At 42.1% G+C, this 25,665-nt stretch overlaps 1 long non-coding RNA gene across 1 annotated transcript in view; it reads left to right on the top strand.

Annotated features, from left to right (window-relative positions):
- LOC147339703 (uncharacterized) overlaps positions 1-25,206 on the top strand; it is a 254,010-nt gene extending 228,804 nt beyond the window's left edge. Inside the window, exons 4-5 of the long non-coding RNA XR_015158783.1 lie at positions 22,490-22,687; positions 24,588-25,206. This is a non-coding gene — a long non-coding RNA (uncharacterized LOC147339703). The remainder of the gene's footprint in view (positions 1-22,489; positions 22,688-24,587) is intronic.
- The last annotated feature ends 459 nt before the right edge of the window (positions 25,207-25,665 follow it).

Raw genomic sequence — 25,665 nt, 5'->3', positions numbered from 1 at the left:
TTGGTGTCTCTTTGTTCTTTGTTTTCAGTTCAAGCTGTGTGTGTGTTAATTCCTATGTGGGTTCTTGGTTCTTTAGTTGGTCAGCCTCTGGACATCATCCTGGATCATCATGTTTTTTGTCAATAAAGCAAATCGGATTTTCCACTGCTCTACCCTATTCTAGTAGTTGGTGAGTGTTAGCTAATTCCAGAGAAGGCAATGGCACCCTACCCCAATACTCTTGCCTGGAAAATCCCATGGATGGAGGAGCCTGGTGGGCTGCAGTCTATTGGGTCGCTAAGAGTCGGACAGGACTGAGTGACTTCACTTTCACTTTTCACTTTCATGCATTGGAGAAGGAAATGGCAACCCACTCCAGTGTTCTTGCCTGGAGAATCCCAGGGATGGGAGAGCCTGGTGGGCTGCTGTCTATGAGGTCTCACAGAGTCAGACCCGACTGAAGCGACTTAGCAGCAGCAGCAGCTAATGCCAGATCAAATCAGTCAATCATAAAGAAAATCAATCCACCATATTCTTTGGAAGGACTGAAGTTGAAGCTCCAATACTTTGGCCACCTGATGTGTAGAGCTGACTCTTTGGAAAAGACACTGATGCTGGAAAAGATTGAGGTCAGAAGGAGAAGGGGACGACAGAGGATGAGATGGTTGGATGACATCACTGACTCAATGGGCATGAGTTTGAGCAAACTCCAGGAGAGATGTTGAAGGGCAGGGAAGGCTGGCGTGCTATAGTTCATGGGGGTGGTGAAGAGTCAGACACGACTTAGCATCTGAACAACAGCAAGCTAACGCCAGGTTGTAAACCAAATCCAAGATGCAGAGCAGTGATTCCCAGGCCAGCCCTTATCCAGTTGTGTACACTCAGGAGGGACAAGTCTCAGTTTTCTGTAGGAAGACTCCGTGCCTTCTTTATTTTATAAAGTAACCTTTTATATGTGGAAACAACAACAACAAGTGAAAGTGTTAGTCCCTCAGTCCTGTCCAACTCTTTGTGACCCCACGGACTGTAGCCCACCAGCCTCCTCTGTCCCTGGGATTTCCCAGGCAAGAATACTGGACTGGGTAGCCTTTCCCATTTCCAGGGAATATTCCAGACCCAGAGATTGAAACCAGGTCTCTTATGTCTCCTGAATTGGCAGACGGAAGCTTTACCTCCAGCACCACCTGGGAAGCCCAGGGAAGCAATTGGGAGTGGCTGCAAATACAGATGAAGCTTCATTCACTTGCCTGCCACTCACCTGCAGTTTGGCCCAGTGCCTAACACGGCACTGGACTGGTAGTTGGGGACCCCTTTTCCAGAGAGGCGACAAAGATGCAAAGAAACCAACCTGTAGTTGCTTAATATATCCTGCTTCTAAGTTGTAGGGTAAAAAATGAGGCAGGGTAGAAACCAGGAGTGCATTTGCTAGATACTGTAGTCTGTAAACACCTCAAGTATCCTAGGGAGCTGATCTGTGTGCTCTGTCTATGACTGTGGGCATGGCCAGTTGTTGCCAATACTAGTGTCCACTGCTCTTTGATGCGTGAGAGGCTGGAAAATCCTCTTTAGGTCCTGTGAACTGTGGTTGCAGTTACCAGTTCCTAACTGAACTCTGTCATCTTGTTCCTGAAAACTCTGCACTGTCTGTTGCTATGAATCAATCCAGTCTCAGCTACTGACCTATCTCTGATTGCTTGTGTCTGTGCCGATTCACTTCAGTCATGTGTGACTCTCTGCGACCTCATGGAGTATATAGCCCGCCAGGCTCCTCTGTCAGTGGGGTTCTCCAGGCAAGAATACTGGAGTCGGTTGCTGTGCCCTCCCCCAGGGGATCTTCCCGACCCAGGGGTTGAACCTGCCTCTCTTATGTTTCCTGGGTTGGCAGGTGGGCTCTTTTATGACTAGCACCACTAGAGTGGGGTGCCATTGCCTTCTCCGTACTAGTGATCTAGTCAACAAGAATTGCCAGTCTTTCATCTCAATCAGTAGTACTGGTGCTGTCAGAATAGATATTTACCCTCAATTACAGCACATGGCATCTTATACTTTCTATGAAGCTCAGTGAGTCCAACCCAAGTTCCTTTTCTTCAGTGAATAAGATTCTTTCGAGGGATGTTTTCTTGACCAGACTGACCCTCCCACTGCAGTAAGAGGGTCCTGTCCCCTGTCCTCTCTTTCATGATGGTTTAATCCTTTATCCCCTTCTCCCCTGGATACCTTAGGGCATCTCCTCGATGCCCTCCTCCGATATCTCCTCGGCCTCTGAAGTGTCTCTGATGGAACACCTATCCTATTAAAGACATGTTAACATGTCTATGCTTCTGGATAATTTAATGTGCATATTTGTGTGTATTAAAACACGGACTTTTGGTTCAGACACACATAACTCGGGTGTATATTGAATCAGTTTATTTAAACACTCAGAAATCAAATACCACCAACCAGGAGATGATTAACTGACCAGGAAAGATGAGATGGGAGAGGGAGTGTGAGTGTGAAGAGAGAAGGATGGTGTTACTCAGGAACTAGGGAAGTCGTCTTCATGTTGTGGATCTTGATTCCACAGAGACAAGGACGTGTCTGGTCTCAGGGACTCTTTCTGCAGGTGAATAAAACAGAACCAAAGGTTTAGTGGAGTCGACTGTGCAACAGCTGACAGGCGTGAGCCTCAGGCAGGAGAATGTCAAGGAAACAGGAGCTGGGAGCTGAGCCATTGTCAGAATCCTGGTGGACCTCAGTACTCCACATCTCTGAGATGTAGGTGGGTGTCCCTGTGAAATTTTCCTCAGTACGATATGGTGGGATCTTCTACAAGTGCACATTCACAGGAGTGGGTTCATCTACACATGGCTTAAAGGTCTCCTAATTCAACACTTATTGTATTTACTGGCTTCAAGAATTATATTCACCTGACAGCCAATGTTACTGTTGGCTTTTTTCTACTCCATTTCTTTCTAACAGAAAAAAACAAACAAACAAAACAAAAACAAAAAAGAAAAACACTTTTAGTCTAGATCTATATCATTTTCTGAGGCTATCGTGTTTTAGAAAGTTTAAAAGTCCTGCTTTAACAAGTCACCTGAGGGAGGAATAGAAACCAAACAGGTGTTTCAGTGTGGTTGTTAATCCATTAATGGAACTGTCAGTATTATGTTCTGACATAATAATACAAAAAAATACAAAAAAAAAAAAAAAAGTGAACTCTCTTTACTCTCTGTCCTCCTGGAGGAGGAGTGTCTGTGGACAACCATGAGGTCAGGACTGATGGAAGCACTAATAATTTTCCAGCAACTACTGTGGCCATTCCTGCTTCTCTCTGATGACTCTGGTCTGTAAGGTTCTTGCAGGATAAGGCTTTTGCACCAAAGCTGCTCAGCATGAATCAAGCAACGAATTTGCAATTTAATATGGCTCAAGAGAAGAGGCGGACACGACTGAGCGACTTCAATTTCACTTTTCACTTTTCACTTTCATGCATTGGAGAAGGAAATGGCAACCCACTCCAGTGTTCTTGCCTGGAGAATCCCAAGGACAGGGGAGCCTGGTGGGCTGCCGTCTATGGGGTCGCACAGAGTCAGACACGACTGAAGCGACTTAGTAGCAGCAGCAAGAAGAGAAAGTATCCAACATAACAAAGTTCTCTAGAGATAGAATGTAAGTTACTGGGACTAAAAACTGTTACCTGCAAAATTTGGCATATATGAAATCACAGTATGTCCTTATTGATTTATTGGATGGAACAGCACTAATAACAGACAATTTTCACTTACACTTTGCTTGTTTTGAAGGCTTTGTCTTTCTACTTGGAGGATAGTTATCTGTGGGAAGGAATAAAAGATCCACAGATTACTACCATTCCCCAATATTTTTACAATTTTGTTTTCAGTAAAGTATAATAGAAAAGATTATTTATGAAGAAAGAAATTTTAAATAAATTTTAAATTGATTTGTTTCCTACTAGAGTATTTACTTACCAGGTGAATGATATATTAAGGAAAAAGTATAATTCCATTAGCACTTTTTTTTGATATGCATAATAATTTGTTCTTTAAAAAATTTTTTTTTTTACTTTACAATATTGTATTGGTTTTGCCATACATTTTAACATGCATCCGCCATGGGTGTACACATGTTCCCCATCCTGAACCCCCCTCCCACCTCCTTCCCCATACCATCCCTCTGGGTCATCCCAGTACACCAGCCCCAAGCCTCCTGTATCCTGCATCGAACATGGACTGGCAATTCGTTTCTTATATGATATTATACATGTTTTAATGCCTTTCTCCCAAATCATCCCCCACTCCCTCTCCCACAGAGTTCAAAAGACTGTTCTATACATCTGTGTCTCTTTTGCTGTCTTGCATACAGGGTTGTTGTTACCATCTTTCTAAGTTCCATATATATGCATTAGTATACTGTATTGGTGTTTTTCTTTCTGGCTTACTTCACTCTGTATAATAGGCTCCAGTTCCATCCACCTCATTAGAACTGATTCAAATGTATTCTTTTTAATGGCTGAGTAATACTCCATTCTGTATATGTACCACAGTTTTCTTATCCATTCATCTGCTGATGGACATCTAGGTTGCTTCCATGTCCTGGCTATTACAAACAGTACTGTGATGAACATTGGGGTACACGTGTCTCTTTCCCTTCTGGTTTCCTCAGTGTGTATGCCCAGCAGTGGGATTGCTGGATCATAAGGCAGTTCTATTTCCAGTTTTTTAAGGAATCTCCACACTGTTCTCCATAGTGGCTGTACGAGTTCGCATTCCCACCAACAGTGTAAGAGGGTTCCCTTTTCTCCACACCCTCTCCAGCATTTATTGCTTGTAGACTTTTGGATCGCAGCCATTCTGACTGGCGTGAAATGGTACCTCATAGTGCTTTTGATTTGCATTTCTCTGATAATGAGTGATGTTGAGCATCTTTTCATGTGTTTGTTAGCCATCTGTATGTCTTCTTTGGAGAAATATCTATTTAGTTCTTTGGCCCATTTTTTGATTGGGTTGTTTATTTTTCTGGAATTGAGCTTCAGGAGTTGCTTGTATATTTTTGAGATTAGTTGTTTGTCAGTTGCTTCATTTGCTATTATTTTCTCCCATTCTGAAGGCTGTCTTTTCATCTTGCTTATAGTTTCTTTTGTAGTGCAGAAGCTTTTAATTTTAATTAGATCCCATTTGTTTAGTTTTGCTTTTATTTCCAGTATTCTGGGAGGTGGGTCTTAGAGGATCCTGCTGTGATGAATATTGGAGAATGTTTTGCCTATGTTCTCCTCTAAGATTTTTATAGTTTCTGGTCTTATGTTTAGATCTTTAATCTATTTTGAGTTTATTTTTGTGTATGGTGTTAGAAAGTGTTCTAGTTTCATTCTTTTACAAGTGGTTGACCAGTTTTCCCAGCACCACTTGTTAAAGAGATTGTCTTCTCTCCATTGTATATTCTTGCCTGCTTTGTCAAAGATAAGTTGTCCATAGGTGCATGGGTTTATCTCTGGGCTTTCTATTTTGTTCCACTGATCTATATTTCTGTCTTTGTGCCAGTACCATACTGTCTTGATAACTGTGGCTTTGTAGTAGAGCCTGAAGTCAGGCAGGTTGATTCCTCCAGTTCCATTCTTCTTTCTCAAGATTGCTTTGGTTATGTGAGGTTTTTTGTATTTCCATACAAATTGTGAGATTATCTGTTCTAGGTCTGTGAAAAATCCCGTTGGTAGATTGATAGGGATTGCATTGAATCTATAGATTGCTTTGGGTAGTATACTCATTTTCACTATATTGATTCTTCCGATCCATGAACATGGTATATTTCTCCATCTATTAGTGTCCTCTTTGATTTCTTTCACCAGTGTTTTATAGTTTTCTATATATAGGTCTTTAGCTTCTTTAGATAGATATATTCATAAGTATTTTATTCGTTTCGTTGCAATGATAAATGGAATTGTTTCCTTAATTTCTCTTTCTATCTAATAATGAGAATAATTTGTTTTTAATCCCTTTCTCTCTCACCAGCTCCTTGAACTTCTTCACATCTTCCTCCTCAATATAATTTCCCTTAAGTGAAAAAACAGCAGGCAGAAAGTAGAATTTTGCCTCTCAGAACACAGACATTTCTGAATGTAGAACAAGAAGTTGAGTGTGCATGTCAGATCTTCACTTGGTGTAAACTGAACCACAGTTACCATTTCCCATGACACAGATGTCTGCTGTTTGTCCTAAGAATTAATCCCTGTCTGACTATATAACTAGACCCCTGGCCAGATTTCCAGCATGACCACAAAGACTCGTAGCAGCTCCATGAATTTGGGGCTCCATCCATCACAGTGGGGAACTGATATGCTCCTTGACCAACTTCCTAGAACATGTACCTGCCACTCATGCCTTCTTCTGACCCAAATAAATGGAAAACATGGTTCTTTCCCGAGAGACAGACACTCCCCATGTCACACTTAATAATGAGAGACAATTTAGGCTTTCATTAACCCACTGCTGTACCCAGTGCCTTTTCTGAAATAGGCACATGTTGTTGCAATGGTACACACACTTCTCGGTACTTCCACATGGGTATTTGAGGTGATGTCCGTGTTTATAAGAACAGTGCATTTGAAAAGTTGAACAGGATGAAAATTTATTATAAACATTTCTGTTCCAGGGTTTAGAGTGCATTTGAAAACCAGTATAAAATCAAGAAATGGAGATTGAACTCATTAGAGCAGTGACTTGTAGTTAGTTGAAATGTTAAAAAAAAAAAAAAAAAGAAGAAGAAGAAGAAGAAGCTCAGGCAATTATTTCTAGTAAAACCCCATACGTTATTCTTTAATGTCAACAGAATGGGAATTATTTAGAACTATCTGACGATCTGGTCCTTCCCACCCATACTCTACCAAGCTCCTCTTTCTTGGTAGATTACATTCCAGGGGCCTTACCTCAATGGACAGAAAGACCTAGGCTTTGTTCACTTATTAATGGACATTGTCACCTCATACTGATTTTCTGAATGAATTCTAATGATGGAAATGTTACATGACCGTGTCAATGTGAATAGGAGAATGTCATACATCCCAGGTAGTCCACTCACTACTACCTTCTTGCCTTGTGGATCCACATTGATATAATGTGTTATCAGAACGTTTTCCAATGCAAAAAATCTCTGACTTCATTTTTACCTGCGTCTGTGAGAGAGAGAATATGCAGATACAAAACCCCACCTTAATTTATTGTCATTTAGATTTGTCATGGCAAATTTAGGGTATTAACAACAGTACATGCTGTTGTAAAACATCCTATTTCTCTGAGGTGACAAACAGATCAAAACAAAGTCTTTATCACTTCCTCTTGCCCTTCAGTGGGGTCTGTCCTTCTTATAACTAGGAGGCAGATCTGATAAATGCTCCTTAACCTCATGCCTGAAGAAGTGTGTTAGCATTTTATTACCAGCTGGGCCTATGAAGGATCTTGAGTACAGAGCCAAGGGTCATTCAGTGACACGCATGGGTGCATTGCTTCAGCACAAGTGGATCTGGTCAACACCATCTATTGGACAAGGAAAATGGATCTAGAAGGTTGGAGTACACTGGCCCCAAGTGAGTTTAGAAGTCACCCCACACCCCAACTCTGTGACTATTTGTCCCTTAGACCTGTGACCTCAGGGAAAGACAGCCATCAGGGTTCAGTTAGACAAACTGGAATATACAAAGATGGAAGGTAGACATGTCCCTAGAGACATGTTGGTCTCTAGGGAGTCCCCACCTAGAAGCAGGGTAACACAGATGAGGGGCCCCTTTCAATGGTCAACCCAGGCTGTAGATTTCAGCATAGCTTCCAAGGCTGCCCCATCAGTCTGACTCAGGAAAAGACGGATCATTTGTTACTAAATGTCAGGGAGACACTTTGAGGTGCACAGAGCCCCTGTAAAGGACAGATCAACACTCAATGTGAGTGGAGGAGGTAATATCTAGACTTTGTCTCAAGTGATCCTGCTAAAAATCATCACCACTCGGAGCTTCCTTTGAGTTCCTATTTTCCATGGAGAACCTCTGGAGAGGAACAGAGAGATAGAAAAGAAAAAGAAAAAAAAGTGACATGTCCATGTGTTTCCTAATACTTGTGGAAGCTTTTAGGATTGTTGCAGGTTGATGTGAATGGGAGCAAACTTCCTACAGATAACGCAGAGGGCAGGTCCCGTGGAGAAAGGTCCTGTTGTGTCTCAGTGCTGTTCTTTGTGGTTTGTATGTTCCCATATTGGTGTTTGGCAATCAGTGTCTGTTTTCTTTTCATCATACATGTTAGTTTTTCTCAATGATGGACACTTCCTTCCTTCCTGGATATCTCAGTCAGGCAACCTCTTGACTTCATCCTTGATCAACCTGTGTTATTATTAATATCAATTATATAGGAATTGGAGTTTTCCACCCCCTCCACCCTACTGTAACAATGGGTGAGTGTTGTCTAATGTTTGCTTGGAAACAAGAGGCAGCATCGATAACAGGAAACCCCAGATCTGCCCCCTCTGAGGGTGTGTGCACCGAGTGAGAGAAAAAATTCTTTTCTCCGGAGAATGTCTTGATTTCTCTTTCATCGGACAGTAGCAGACCAGAAATAAACTCCGTACCATGTGCTGTAAATTTTTACCGATGCGTCCGTCGTAAAGAACGTGTGTTCTGTATCATTCCTCCTGTCATAACATTGTCCCCTGTCCACACTTTGTCCTGATTCACAAAATACAAATTTAGTGCCTACAAGAACCAAAACCTCAGAATTCAGCAGGAAACAGACAGACTCAATACATTGTCCTGTGAACTGTCTCCCTGTTAAATGAAACAGAAAAATATTAACACAGCTAACAGATAATTGCCAAATTATATCCTTTTTAATAGTTGTAGGGTAAAGAATAAAGAAAAGTGAGAACCCAGAGTGTATTTGGAGTCTTGTTTTGGAAAAAGGGAATGTTTCCATAGACAGGTTTCGAGTGTAAAGGACAGATCAACGCTCAGTGTGAGTAGATGCTCTGGGGTATTTGAAAGAGTGAGTTCTGTGTGAATCTGTAAGAAGAAACTATAACTTGAGAACTATACAAATCTGATTAGAAAAGGCCCCTTGGCGGTTTGAATCTGTCAAAATTCTATGACCATAGAATTCTATGACCCTGAACATGCCTTATCTTGCCTGATGGGCTTATCTGTGGCTCTGACTGTAAGTCTCCACCTGCAATGCAGAAGACATGGGTTTGAACCCCGGGTCAGGGAGATCCCATGGAAAAGGGAATGGCAAACCACTCCAGTATTCTTACCTGGGAAATCCAATGGACAGAGGCACCTGGTGGGCCACCATCCATGGTGTCAGAAAGAGTCGGACATGACGGAGTAACACACATACACACGTTGAATTTGTTACACTGCTTCTTCTGTTTTATATATTGGATTTTTGGCTGTGAGGCACGTGGGAATCTTTGATCACCAACCAGGGATTGAGTCACATCCCCTGCATTGGAAGGCAAAGTCCTAGCCAGTAGACCATCAGGGAGGTCCTTAGAAGTGCATTCACTTTGAACAGCCATTCCGTTTAAAGAAATTCTGAAACAATTGATACATACAAAACCATCAGCAAACCATTGTGATGTGGAAATATTTAGAAGTAAAATTAACTATCTGGAAGCTATGATCCATTCATAGTAGAAAATATATGAAATTGGATTCATCAGTTATATATCTATGAATCAACAGTCTTTAGAAATATTAGTATTTAAAAGAAACAGAAATATAATACTCTTTATATTTCAACTCTCATGTATGTTTGGAGAAGGGGAATGACTGCTGGGAGCCACCACGGGAGATCCCACGCATGACAAAGGTCATTCAGAGAAGACCTGACAGGCAAAGGTGGATCAGGACTCGAGGGATTCCCTGGACCTGCTTGAGCATCTGCCCCGCAACCAAAACCTGTCTGTCTACTGTCTACTATATTATGCCTTTCAACCACTCTTCTGATATTAGCAGGGGGCTGTCCCCGGCCACCTTTCTCTGAAAAAAATCAACTTAGTGCTCTAAGTTGTTAAGTCTCCTGGACATGAAAGAAATATTTCTATTCTAACCCCTCTGTTGGCATTCTAGCTTGCTTGACAGGTTTTTCCTTACTCTTACAACTAACGCACATGATTGTTCACAACTTCCCAACCATGAAAGGCACGAGAAGCCTAAGCATTCTAAAAGTCCCAACGGGCATAGAGCCCTTTAAGTACTGGTAAAGGGCTTCATTATTGGGCCAATGCTTGCTGCCAAGTTCCCATATCCCTTATCCATTGTCCACCTGGGAATGCATTAGTTAATATAGTTAAAATGTTAAAAAAAAAACAAACAAACAGAAAAACAAGTAGTAGCCTTGGTATTAACCACATCAGACCTTTGAGCAAATAAGTTCTTTCTTTGTTGTGACCCACCACACCTTTGCTCCGTGAGAATGTAACTCTGTTTAGTATTTTCTGAGGCTGATGCAGATTAGAAATATAAAGAAAAAACACTTCAAGGGAAAACAAGTTTTCTGGTTGATCAACCTTTATCAAAAAAGGGTCATAAAATGTCAATAAGCCTCCAGGCCAGAAAATAATGTACATAGCATAAGACCCTTGTTTATGGAAAGACGTACAGAAAAAAGTCCTGGTTTCGATAAGGGCAAAACTGCTGGAGTGTTTGGGCTGATTCTACATGACCTTGCATCTTTCATTTCCCTCTATGTACAAGTCAGGGTATAAAAGCTCCTTTTGAAAATAAAGTTACAGGCCTTGCTCACTGAAGCTTGGCCTCCCCGTGTGATTCATTCACCTACACCGTCCATCCTGAGGGTACCCTTGGATCCTGCTGGGGCTGGACCCCGACAGATGACAGAGGATGAGGTGGTTGAATGGCATCACCAACTCGATGGACATGAGTTTGAGCAAGCTCCGGAAGTTGGTGATGGACAGGAAAGCCTGGCATGCTGCAGTCTGTGGGGTTGCAAAGAGTTGGACACAACTGAGTGACTGAACTGAACTGATATTTTAAAAAAGACTACTCTTCAGTATATTAGATGTTCATGAATTAATGAAAATGCATATATATCAAGTTGTTATAAGATTTTTATTGGATTGCAGTTGCTTTGCACACTGTTGTGTTTCTGCTGTACAGCAAAGTGAATTTGTCATACATATATATGTATAGCCTCTTTTTTGGATTTCCTTCCCGTGTAAGTCACCACAGAGCACTGAGTAGAGTTCCCTATGCTAGTTACCGATTTATATGTAGTATCAATCATGTGTATGTGGTATTCCCCATCTCCCAATTCATTCCACCCCATGCCTTCTGCCTTGGTGTCTATATGTTTGTTTTCTAAGTGTATGTCTCTTTTACTGCCCTGGAACTTGTCATCTGTACCACTTTAGTATATTCCACATACAATACCTTTGTTAATATGAGATATTTTCCTTTCTGTTTCTGAGTTTTCTCACTCTGTATGGCAGAGTCTAGGTTCATCCACATTGCTGGAACAGGCTGAGTAGTATTCCATCTTGTATATCGAGTATTCTTACCTGAGGAATTCAACGAAGAGAGAAGCCTGGTGAGCTCTTCCAGTGCATGGGGTCACAATGAGTTGGACACAACCGAGTCAGTAAACCATAACAACAACCACATATTATCCATTCCTGTGTTGGTGGACAGGAATTTAGGTTCCTTGCGTGTCCTGGCTTTTGCAAATAGTGCTGGTGCACATTATGGTACATTTACCTTTTTGAATTATGGTTTTCTCTGGGCATATAGTGGAGAAGACAATGACAACCCACTCCAGTACTCTTGACTGGAAACTCCCATGGACGGAGGAGCCTGATAGGTTGCAGTCCATGGGGTCACAAAGAGTTGGACACGACTGAGTGACTTTACTTTCACTTTTCACTTGCATGCATTGGAGAGGGAAATAGCAACCCACTCCAGCGTTCTTGCCTGGAGAATCCTGGGGACGGAGGAGCCTGGTGGGCTGCCGTCTATGGGCTGACACAGAGTTGAATACAACTGAAGCGACTTAGCAACAGCAGCAGCTGGGCATATAGAATTTAACCAAATCTGTTGGAAGTACCTAATCCTGTCTAGGGGATAAGAAAGCAAATGATAGCTCAGTTGGTAAAGAATCTGCCTGCAATCCTGGAGACTCCTGTTCGATTCCTGGGTCTGGAAGATCCACTGGAGAAGGGATAGGCTATCCACGCCAGTATTCTTAGGCTTCCTTTGTGGCTCAGCTGGTAAAGAATCTGCTTACAATGTGGGTGACATGAGTTCGATCTCTGGATTGGAAAGATCCGTTGGAGCAGGAAAGGCTACCCACTCATATTCTCACCTGAGAATTCCGTGGACTCTATAGTCATGGAGTCGCACATAGTCAGACACCACAGAGCGACTTTCACTTTCATAGAATTTTCAAGAATGGAAAATAGTTTAATGTGAATCATATGGTCATGTGTCAATGGATGGCTTTCTCCAAGTTTAGTGATAATTCTTGTTTACTTCTTGGGTATTAATTATCTAGAACTGCAACTTTATGGAGCATTCTACTCAATGTCTTTGACAGATAAATCCTCGTGACACATCTTTCAAGTAATGTGTCCATTTCTACAGGAGTCCTAATTTCAATAAATCTGCTCATAGTTTTATCACATTGTTTATTTGTGTAATATGTGGTGATAATACATTTTTAATAAATGTAGTTATGAAAAGATGCACAGTCAAACACATACAAGTGTGTGTTCGTACATATATGAGTGAAATTCGCTCAGTCATGTCCGACTCTTTGTGACCCCTTGGACCGTACACTCCATGGAATTCTCCAGGCCAGAATACTGGAGTGGGTAGCCTTTCCCTTGTCCAAGATCTCTTCCCAACCTGGTCTCCTGCATTTCAGGCAGGTTCTTTACCAGCAGAGCCACAAGGAAAGAATGAATGGAGTGGGTAGCCTATCCCTTCTCCAGCAGATCTTCCCAACACAGGAATTGAACAGGGGTCTCATACATTGCAGGCTGAGTCTTTACCAACTGAACTACCAGGGAAACTCCTGCATATATATGAGAGTTCACAATTTTTTAGCTGTTTATATCACATCTTGGACTTCAATATCCCTTTAAGATATTCACTGTGTTGCTCTCTCTTCAGTTGCCTATGTGTTCTTCCATGCATCCAATCCAGCATTTCCAGAGGTAGTGTGAAGATCTGAGTCAGAACTCCAAGCACACACACTCTGCTAAAAAAGTACAAGAACTTACACACTGTCCTTGACCTCCATTCCTACCAACTAAGCCATAGAAGCATTCATTACTGGTGCTTTGGCTTGGCCAACTGTAGCCCATTTGGAGGCCATGTCTATGCAGAAACAGAAACATGTATTCTCTTAAATATTACTTAGTGTAGTACTATTTCCCACGCTCTTTGACTAAATCTGTGAGCTTTGGCCCAATGCTTGGAATAAGTTGTCCATCTTGAGCATCTGCTAGATCTTCTGTGTTGTAAAGAACCTGACCACCATGGGGAGGTGATCAGTGTGCCCTGCCCATGAGAGTGGGAATGTCCAGTCCTTCCAGATATTAGCGTCCACTGCTCTTCTAAGCCTAAGAGGATGGAAGACCATCTTTAGATGTTGTGAATAATTCCATCTTCCTGACTGAGCTGTCAATTTCTTGTTCCTGCAGACACTGCCCTGACCTCCTGTTACTATGCATTGACCGAGACTCAGTTGCTGCACACATTTGAGTCCTAGTGAGGGAATGTTACCAAATATCAATCCTTCAGCTCAATTGAAGAAGTGCTGGTGTGGTCAGAATACACATGTCTTCTCAGTTGTGGCCCGTGGCATCTTCCACTTTCTCTCTATGAAGCTCAGAGAGTGGAACACAAGCTCCTTTCCCTGTGATGAATACGATGCTTTCTAGGGACATCTTTCTGGAACAGCTTGCCCCCTCCCACTGCAGTAAGGGGATCCACACCTCTGTCCCCTGTCCCATGATGGTTTAGTCTTTTTTCTCCTTCTCCCTTCAATACCTCTAGGACATCTCTATGTACCCATCCTCAGAATTGTCTCTGATGGAACACCTATTCCTTAAAAGGCATATGTTTCTGGATGGGTAAATTTAACATGCATATTTGTGTGTTTTAAAATGGAGACATTAAGGAAAGACACAAGTAACTCCATTGCGAATTAAACTAATTTATTTAAACCCTCAGAAATCAAATGCCACCAGACAGGACATGATTAGTAACAAAGAGAGATGAGATGCAAACAGGACTGTGAGTGTGAAGAAAGAAGGATCATGTTAATCAGGAACCAAGAAAGTCATCTGCTGATCGTTGGTCTTGATTCCATGGAGACAAGGATGTGTCTGGTCTCAGTGACTATTTCTGTAGGTGAATTAAAAAAAAAAAAATTAGTAGAGTTGACTTTTTGACAGCCACCAGGGATGAGACTCAGGCAGTAGGCTATCCAGGGTACAGGAGCTGGTAGCTGATCCAATGTCAGAATCCTTGTGGACCTCACTAATTCACATCTCTTTGATGTGGGTGGGGGTCCTTGTGGAACTTTCCCCAGGAGGTACATTTGGGGTGACCTTTCCCATTTGAGATCGATTCTAGGAGGAATGGTTTCTGAATTCAAGTTCATGGGAAAGATTCACCTCAAGATGGTTTCCTGTATCTGTGATTGGGGCAAGCTCCTCTAATCCCATGGCTTTGTCTTTGGGGTCTTCAAGAATCAATGTTTAAATTTTTATTTTATATTCGAGTATAGTTGACTAACAGAGTTGTATTAGTGCAATAGTACTGCAAGGTGAATAATTTATACATATATATGTTAATATCTGGAGAAGGCAATGGCACCCCACTCCAGTACTCCCATGGATGGAGGAGCCTGGAAGGCTGCAGTCCATGGGGTCGCTGAGGATCGGACACGACTGAGCGACTTCACTTTCACTTTTCACTTTCATGAATTGGGGAAGGAAATGGCAACCCACTCCAGTGTTCTTGCCTGGAGAATCCCAGGGACAGGGGAGCCTGGTGTGCTGCCATCTATGGGGTCGCACAGAGTTGGACACGACTGAAGTGACTTAGCAGTAGAAGCATGTTAATATCTATTCTTTTTCAAATTCTTTTCCCATTTAATTTTTTTTTTTTTTTTTTTTTTACAGAATATTGTGTTTAGTTCCCTCTGGTGTGTAGTACGACTTTCTATGTTGTGTATAGTAGCTTTCCATGTTGTGTATAGTAGCTTACACCTGCTACTCCCAAATTTCCAATTCTCTTCTTACCCAGAGTCCTGCTCCTTGGGGAACACAAGTGTGTTTTCTACGTCTGTGAATCTGTTTTGTAAATAACGTCTTCAATGTATACTTTAGATTCCACCTGCAAGTAATATCATGTGATCTTTTTCCCATCCTGACTCGCTTCAGATCAGATCAGATCAGATCAGTCACTCAGTCGTGTCCAACTCTTTGCAACCCCATGAATCGCAGCACGCCAGGCCTCCCTGTCCATCACCAACTCCCGGAGTTCACTGAGACTCACGTCCATCGAGTCAGTGATGCCATCCAGCCATCTCATCCTCTGTCGTCCCCTTCTCCTCCTGCCCCCAATCCTCCCCAGCATCAGAGTCTTTTCCAATGAGTCAACTCTTCGCATGAGGTGGCCAAAGTACTGGAGTTTCAGCTTTAGCATCATTCCTTCCAAAGAAATCCCAGGGCTGATCTCCTTCAGAATGGACTGGTTGGATCTCCTTGCAGTCCAAGGGACTCTCAAGAATCTTCTCCAACACCACAGTTCAAAAGCATCAATTCTTCGGCTCTCAGCCTTCTTCAGAGTCCAACTCTCACATCCATACATGACCACAGGAAAAACCATAGCCTTGACTAGACGGACCTTTGTTGGCAAAGTAATGTCTCTGCTTTTGAATATGCTATCTAGGTTGGTCATAAATTTCCTTCCAAGAAGTAAGCATCTTCTAATTTCATGGCTGCAGTCTATATATAGAAAACTATAAAAACGGATGAAGAAAATCACAGATGACACAAATACATGGAGAAATATACCCTGTTCTTGAATCAGAAGAATCAGTATAGTGAAAATGGAGTTTACTATGCAAAGCAGTCTGTAGAGTCAGTGCAATCCCTATCAAGCTACCAATGGTATTTTTCAGAGAACTAGAACAAGTAATTTCACAATTTGTATGGAAACACAAAAAATCTTGAATAGGCAAAGCAATCTTCAGAAAGAAGAATGGAAGTGGAGGAATCAACCTGTCTGACATCAGACTATACTACAAAGCTACAGTCATCAAGACAGTATGGTACTGGAACAAAGACAGAAATATAGATCAATGGAACAAAGTAGAAAGTTCAGAGATAAATCCACACACCTATGGACACCTTATCTTTGACAAAGGAGGCAAAACTATATAATAGAGAAAAGATAACCACTTTAACAAGCGGTGCTGGGAAAACTGGTTAAACACATGTAGAGGAATGAAACTAGAACACTTTACAACATCATTCACAAAGATAAACTCAAAATGGATTAAAGATCTAAATGTAAGATCAGAAACTATAAAATTCCTAGAGAAACTATAAAACTCCTAGAGGAAAACATAGGTAGAACACTTGATGACATAAATCCCAGCAAGATCCTCTATGACCCACCTATCAGAATAATGGAAATAAAAGCAAAAGTAAACAAATGGGACCTAATTAAACTTAAAAACTTTTGAACAACGAAGGAATCTATAAGAAATATGAAAAGACAGCCTTCGGAATGGGAGAAAATAATAGCAAGTGAAGTAACTGACAAAGAATTAATCTAAAATGCATACAGCAGCTCATGCAGCTCAATACCAGAAAAATAAACGACCCAATCAAAATGTGGGCCAAAGATCTAAACAGACATTTCTGCAAAGAAGACATGCAGATGGCTAACAAACACACAAAAAGATGCTCAACACCACTCATTATCAGAGAAATGCAAATCAAAACCACAATGAGATGCCATCTCATGGTGGTCAGAATGGCTGCCATGAAAAAGTCTACAAAAAATAAATGCTGGAGAGGGTGTGGTGGAAAGGGAACCCTCTTACACTGTTGTTGGGAATGCAAACTAGTACAGCCACTATGGAGAACAGTGTGGAGATTCCTTAAAAAAATGGAAATAGAACTGCCTTATGACCCAGTGATCCCACTTCTGGGCATACACACCGAGGAAACCAGAATTGAAAGAGACACATGTACCCCAGTGTTCATTGCAGCACTATTTACAATAGCCAGGACATGGAAGCAACCTAGATGTCCATCAGCAGACAAATGGACAGGCAAGCTTTGGTACATAGATGAAAGGTTGTTGTTGAATCAAGCAAAGACACCGGGATTCTTGGCCCTGGAGGAGAAGAATTCAATCAGGGGCCAGAGACAAGGCTTGATCGCTCAGAACTTTTGTGTAATAAAGTTTTATTAAAGTATAAAGGAGATAAAAAAAAGCTTCTGACATAGGCATCAGAAGGGGGCAGAAAGAGTGCCCCCCTGCTAGTCTTCAGCTGGATGTTATATAGTCACTAGCAGTCTGTTAATAAAAGAAAGGAATGTCTTAAAACTCAGAATGGCACCAGGCCTCTCACCCATAAGATGCATTTTTGGATAATCTTGGCACCAAATGGTTCACCCTGGGCCATAAAATGATTAACCTGAATCTTAAAGAAGGGCAGATCACCATACAAATAGTTTCGTTTACATAGATTAGGGGAACAATATCTGAGTATAACATGCTGGTTTGTCAAGTAGGTTCTGAGCCAAGAGACGGAACCAACTTGAAGACAGAGTTTGGGGTAAATGCATAGTACATTAGCATAGCTTAAGAAACATTTCCATAAGAGAAATGCATTGGTTATCTCAAGGTTTGAGAATACTTAACTTCAGGTGAAACCAGGTGTCATTATGGCAACACAGTATTTTAAGAGATCAGATCAGATCAGTCGCTCAGTCGTGTCCGACTCTTTGTGACCCCATGAATCGCAGCACGCCAGGCCTCCCTGTCCATCACCAACTCCCGGAGTTCACTGAGACTCACGTCCATCGAGTCAGTGATGCCATCCAGCTGTCTCATCCTCTGTCGTCCCCTTCTCCTCCTGCCCCCAATCCCTCCCAGCATCAGAGTCTTTTCCAATGAGTCAACTCTTTGCATGAGGTGGCCAAAGTACTGGAGTTTCAGCTTTAGCATCATTCCTTCCAAAGAAATCCCAGGGCTGATCTCCTTCAGAATGGACTGGTTGGATCTCCTTGCAGTCCAAGGGTCTCTCAAGAGTCTTCTCCAACACCACAATTCAAAAGCATCAATTCTTCAGCGCTCAGCCTTCTTCACAGAGAAACCTCCTTTTAAATTTGTATAGAGAAGAAAACAATATCTCTAGTTTGTTTCCTCCTACCGCTGGAGATAAAAATTTCTGACACTTGCAGCCTATTTCCTCCGTTTGGAGACCCCTGGCGTTCCTGCCTGTTACCTTCTCATATACACAGTGGAATATTTCTCAGCTATTAAAATTTGAATCAGTTCTAATGAGGTTGATGAAGTTGGAGCCTATTATACAGACTGAAGCAAATCAAAAAGAAAAACACCAATACAGTATATTAACACATATATATGGAATTTAGAAAGATGATAATGATGACCCTATATGAAAGACAGCAAAAGAGACACAGATGTAAAGAACGGACTTTTGGACTCTGTGGGAGAAGGCAAGGGCGGGATGATTTGAGAGAATAGCATTGAAACATGTATAGTACCACATGTGAAGTAGATGACCGTCCAAGTTCAATGCATGAGACAGAGCACTCAAAGCCAGTGCACTGGGACAACCCAGAGGGATCAAATGTGAAGGAAGGTGGGAGGGGGATTTGGGCCAGGGGGACACATGTATACCCGTAGCTGAGTCATGTCAATGTATGGCAAAAAGCACTGCAATACTGTAAAGTAATTAGCCTCCAATTATAAAAAATTCATTAAGTTTAAAAAATAACAAGAAGAGGAAAGAAGAAACAAAAATGTCCTTATTAATATTGATATTGCAAACATACTCAGGAGCACATATGTTTGTATTAATTATACATATATGCATGTGTACATAGGTATATATACATATATATGTGTATATGATATTTCACAGTTGTGACTTTGTTATGCTAGCTTTAGGGGCTTTAAAATGTTCACCCTCTTACTCTATATTCAGTTGCTCCTGTATGTATCCCAGCATTTCCAGACACTGTGAGGACCACAGTCAGAACTCCAACTGCATACACTCTGCTACACAAGGGAAGAACTAAGACATTGTCCTTGACCTCCACGACTCCAAAGAAAAGCCACGGAAACATTCATTGCTGCTGCCTCATTTGGCTCTCAAGTGTCAGCTGCCGCCCCATCTTTGATTACTTCTGTTTCACTTGTTCAGAAATATGAGTCCTTCAGCTCAACTGCAGAAGCCCTGGTGATGTCAAGCTACACATTTCCCCTCAGTTATGGTAATGTCATCCTGTGCTTTCAATGCATATGCCTTAGTGAGTGGAACATACATTCGTTTCTCAGAAATGAATAAGATGCTTTTTAGAGACTTTCCCTTAATCAGAATGCTCCCTTCCGTACAGGAGACTGAAAGTGAAAATGTTAGTTGCTCAGCCATGTCCAACTCTTCACAATCCTATGGACTGTAGGCAACCAGGCTCCTCTGTCCATGGCATTCTTCAGGCAAGAATATTGGAGTGGGTTAGCGTTTCTTCCTCCAGAGGAGCTTCCTGACCCAAGGATAGAACCGGGGTCTCATGTATTGCAGGCAGATTCTTTACCGTATGAGCCAGCAGGGAAGTCCCTACTGTAAGAGGGTCCATAACCCTGCCCCATGCTGTTTTAGCCTATTTTCTCCCTCTTCCCTGGACAACTGAGGACATGTCTACCAAGTCTTCATAAGGATTGTCTCTGAGGAACACCTGTCCTATAAAAGGCATTGTTTCCTGTATACTTAATGTGGACATTTGTGTGTTTTAAATGAGGTGACTTTTGCACAGACATGCATGTGCTGGGCAGATATTAAATCAATTTATTTAGACCCTCAGAAATCAAATAACACCAACCAGGACATAATTTAGTGACCAGGAGAGATGAGATAGGAGAGGGAGTGTGAGTGTGAAGAGAGCAGGATCATGTTAATCAGGAACCAGGAAAGTCATCTTCCTCTTGTTGATCTTGATTCCATTGAGACGAGGACATGTTCTTTCTGTAGGAGAATAAAACAGAACCAGAGGTTTAGTAGAGTCGACTGTGTGACAGCTGACAGGGGTGAGCCTCAGGCAATAGGCTGTCCAGGGTACAGGGAGCTGGTAGCTCATCCAATGTCCAATGTCAGGTGGACCTCAACACTGCACATGTCTGTGATGGAGGTTCCCTGGGGAATTGTCCCCAGGATGTACATATGGTTGGAGATTTCCCACTGGGCATCAATTCTAGGAGTAATGATTTCAGAATGCATGTACATGGTGGTGTTTCATCTAAAGATGAATTTCAGGCTCTGTAATTGGAGCAGAGAACTCTAATCCTGCAACTTTTGTCTTCTGAGTCCTCAAGAATTAACTTCTTTACTTTTTTTTAAATATTAGAGTATAGTTGATTATTAGCATTGCATTAATTTCTGCTGTACAGCCAAGTGATTATACATACAAAAACTAGTATCTATTCTTTTTCAGATTCTTTTCCCATTTTGGTTTTACAGAGTTTTGCATACAGTCTCCTGTGCCATGAAGTTGGACCTTGTTCTCTATCCATCTTGTACATAACAGTTTGCATCTACTAACCCCAAACTTCTCAGACAGTAAGGAGTCTGCCTGCAATTCAGGAGACCCAGGTTCGATCCCTGTGTTGGTGAGATCCTCTACAGAAGGGATGGATACCCACGCCACTATTTTTGCCTGGAGAATCCCATAGACAGACGAGCCTGGAGGGCTATGTTCCATGGGGTCGCAGAGAGTCGGACGCGACTGAGCAATGAACCTTTCTTTCACTTTCTCTTTTCAACAGCAAACCTCCCAATCCTTCTCTTTCCAACCCCCTCCCACTTGGTAACCACAAGGCTGTTCTCCATGTCTGTGAGCTGTTTCTGTTTTGTAAATAAGTTCCTCCGTGTTGTGTTTTAGATTCCAAGCAGAAGTGATATCTATGTGAAAGTGAAAGTTACTCAGTCATGTCCAACTCTTCGTGACCCCATGGACTACAGCCCACCAGGTTCCTCTGTCCATGGGGATGCTCCAGGCAAGAATACTGGAGTGTGTTGCCATTTCCTTCTCCAGGGGATCTTCCCTAACCAGGGATTGAATGTGGGTCTCCTGCATAGTTGGCAGATTCTTTACCGTCTGAGCCATGACATTTACCTGCACTAAAGTGAGAGTTGAACTATAAAGAAAGCTGAGTGTTGAAAAAATGATCCTTTTGAACTGTGGTGTTGGAGAAGATTCTTGAGAGTCCCTTGGACTGCAAGGAGATCCAACCAGTCCATCCTAAAGGAAATAAATCCTGAATATTCATTGGAAGGATTGATTCTGAAGCTGAAACTCCAATCCTTTGGCCACCTGATGTGAAGAACTGACTCATTAGAAAAGACACTGATGCTGGGAAAGATTGAATACAGTAGAAGGGGATGACAGAGGATGAGGTGGTTGAATGACATCACCGACTCAATGGACATGAGTTTGAGTAAAACCTGGTGTACTGCAGTCCTTGGGGGTCACAAAGCATTGGACACAACTGAGCAACTGAACTGAAATGAAAACTATAAGTGACATTTATGGTATTTGTCTTTCTCTTTCTGGCTTAGTTCACTCAGTGAGACAAATATCTAGCTCCACCCATGTTGCTCTGAGGGGAATTATTTGCTTCTTTTTATGGCTGAGCAATGTTCCATTGAATATACATACCAGATCTTTGTTATCATATTCACCTTGAAGCTAGTGCTTTCAGATGCTTTTTTTCCTTAATTTTCTTTCTCAACAAAAATGTAAAGGCCATACTTTAGATCAGTGTTGCTTCCTGAGGCGGTCTTAGTTTAGAAAGTTTAAACATCTCATTTTTTGAAACATCTTCTGAGTAGGAATGTAAAGCAAATGCATGTTTCAGACAGTGTGGTTGGAAGGGCTTTACTGGTTCTGTCAGAATCATATGAGATTAAACACTGGTCTTGCAGAAAGCGTGAAAGTAGAAGTCACTCAGTCGTGTCCAACTCCTTGCAATCCCATGGACCGTGACAGTCCATGGAATTCTCCAGGCTAGAATACTGGAGAAGCCTTTCCCTTCTCCACGGAATCTTTCCAACCCAGGGATCAAATCCAGGTCTCCCCAGCTGAGCCACAAGGGCAAGAATACAGGAGTGGGTAACCTATCCCTTCTTCAGCAGATCTTCCCGACCCGGGAATCAAACCAGGGTCTCTTGCATTGCAGGCGGATGCTTTACCAACTGAGCTATCAGGGAAGACCTGCTTCAGGGAAGCAGAGTTCTGTTTAATACCGATTCTCTTGGAGGAGGAAAGTGTGGGGACAACAACGAGGTCAGGACTGATGGGAAGACTAATAATTTCAATCAACTCATGGGGATTCCTGTTTCTCTCTGATGACTCTGGTCTGCAATATTCCTGCAAGGTAAGACTCTCTCACAACAGCTAGTCAGTGTTAATCAACCAAGGTGTTTGCAATTGTATATGGCTCAAGAGCAGCGAAATTATGGAACAAAACAATTTTTTAGTGACACATTTAAATTGTTGGAACAAACATTTCACACATATGAAACAACAGTGTGACCTTATTGCTTCATCTGGAAGGGGCAGCATTAATAATGGACTGTGTTTACTTACAAAAGTGTCAGAGTCACTTTTTTTTCACTCCTCTGGACAGGTATCTAGGGAAAAACAAAATGGGAGGAATAATAGAACCACTGATTACTAACATTCCCCAGCATTTCCAATGTTTCGTTCTTTCTTTTTTTTTTAAATAACAGTTCTTAAAAGAGATTACTTGTGGAAGAAGAAATTTTGAGTAAGTTCGTTTGTTTCCTGATATTTACAGACCAGGTGAATGGTATGGGCAGGGAAAAAGTATAATTCCATTACCATTATCGATGAAGTTCAGGATATTTTCTTCTGGAATCCCTTTTTCTCTCACGGTGTTATAGAACGCCTCTATGTATTCTGGTCCAACATCATCTCCCGTGCCTGTAAAATCACCATGCAAAAAGAAGAATTGTTGACCCCTGGAAATCCACAGAAATTTCTGAATCTACAGAACAAGAAAGGGAACGTGCCGATCAGATGTTAACTTGTATAATATAAGAGCTTTCAATTGTTCTCAGGACACAGACGTGTGGTTTCTGTCTTAAGAATTGAGCCCAGTCCAACTTGGTGAGTAGGACACCCTACTCCTCAGCATCAGGAGCTGGATGACAAAGACTTGTCAGGATCTCCATGAATTTGGGGCTCAGTCCATCCTAATATGGAATCTACTTGCTTCTCTCACCTTCCTCGTATGTGTACCTGCCATTCATATCTGTTTCTACACCAAGATTAGTAGGAAACACCTTTGTCCCCTTCCACGGACACATTCACCTCATCACACATAATAACAGGGGGCAATTTACTCTTTCATGAACCTACCGTTCGACCCATAACCTTTGCTGAAATAGACCCCTGTTGTCCCCATGGAACACACACCTCTCAGTGCCTTGAGGGGGTGATGTCAGTGTTCATAAAAACAATGCATTTGAAACATGAAAAAGACAAAGACTTATCTTATGAGTGTCTGTTCCAAGGCTTATAGTGCATCAGAAAACTGATACCATATACTAACACAAACATATGGAATCTGCATACATCTGGAACCTAGAAAGATGGTACTGATAATGAATTTATTTGCAGGGCATCAGTGGAGAAACAGTCATAGAGAAGAGTCTTATGGGCATGGGGAGAGGGGAGGAGATGATGAGATGTATGGAGAGAGTAACATGCAAACTGACATGCCCATATATAAAATAGATAGCCAATGGGAATTTGCTGTATGTCTCAGAGAACTCAAACAGGGGCTCTGTATCAACCTCAAGAAGTGGGAGGGAGATGGGAGGCAGTTTCAAAAGGGAGGGGACATATGTATACCTATGGCCTCCCTTGTGGCTCTGCTGGTAAAGAACCCTCCTGCAATGTGGGAGACGTGGGCTTGATCCGTGGATTGGGAAGTTACCCTGGAGAAAGGAAAGGCTACCCATTCCAGTATTCTGGCCTGAAGAATCCCATGGACTGTATAGTCCATGGGGTCACCAAGAGTCAGATACGACTGAGAAACTTTCACACAAGCATATGTATACCTATGGCTGATTCCTGTGGATGTTTGGCAGAAAACACTACAATCTATAAAGCAGTTACTCTTCAATTAAAAAATAAATAAGATTTTAAACATGAAATAAAGTCAGCCTCATTATAGACATGGCTTGAAATTTGTTGACATGTGTAAAATAAAATATTCTAGTAAACCTTCATTTTTAAAATTTCAACAGATTGGAATCATTTGCAAATGTCTGACGATGTGATATTCTGGACCTTATGGCCTCCTGTTTCTTGGTGGATTACCTTCCAGGGTCCTTAATTCGGTGAGCATAAAGATGCAGGCCTTACACCCTGATTATGGAATACTGTCAGCACCTCCTGATATTCTGAATGAAAGTTCCAAGAGTGGACGTGTTACATGAGAATGGCAATGGAAATTACAGGATGTCATACCTACCAAGTAATTTCACCAGTTCTGTCTCCTTGCCGTCTCCATCCACGTTGATAACATGTGCTATGAGAGCGATGTCGTCCGCTCTAACGACTCGAAATTCATTGTGACCCTCGTCTAGGAGAGAGAGAAAAGATACAAATAGCCCCACCTTAACATATGGTGAGTGAGATTATTGTGACACATGGCAGGCATGAAGAACGGTCCATTGAGTATGGACCCACTCACTCTATGCGTGCACTGAGTGCTACTGTTAACCATGGCAAGGAAAGGATGCACGAGTTTTCCTCATCCCCACCTTTTCCTACCATTAACCAGTCACTCCTTACTGTCTTACTAAGATGTTTTCTACAACGTGTGTTCTGATAAATCCAACAGATTCCTTTTCTGCTTATTTATTTATTTTTCACTTGCGGAGTCTTCCCTGCTGCCCGTGGGCTTTCTCCACTTGTGGTGACTCTGGAGTACAGTCTAGGTGTGGTGTGTGGGCTTCTCATTGCCATGGCTTCTCTTGTTGCTGAGCACAAGCCCTGGGATGCGTGGGGTTCAGTACTTGCAGCTCGGGGTTCTAGAGTGCAGGACCAGTAGTTGTGGTGTATGAGCTTAGATGCCCCATGGCGTGTGGAATCTTCTCGGATTAGGGGTTGAACCTATGTCTCCTGCCCTGGCAGGCAGGTTCGTATCCCCTGGACCACCAGGGAATTCCCCGAGAGTGTTTTAAAACATCACAAACGCGTTATCAAATCCAGGTTCAAAAATTCTTTGTATTTCGGTTACCCCAGCCATGGAATTGGTTTCTCTGGACAAAAATCAACCCCATGTCCAAGGAGCCGTGGCTGCACAGGCACAGGAGGGCC

This window comes from Bos grunniens, chromosome X (genome assembly GCF_055505025.1).
Source record: "Bos grunniens cultivar Pamir isolate PY7600 chromosome X, Bosgru_T2T1.0, whole genome shotgun sequence".
Classification (NCBI taxonomy): domain Eukaryota; kingdom Metazoa; phylum Chordata; class Mammalia; order Artiodactyla; family Bovidae; genus Bos; species Bos grunniens.
Note: the sequence above shows the minus strand (reverse complement) of the source record. Positions and strands in the feature narration are given on the sequence as shown.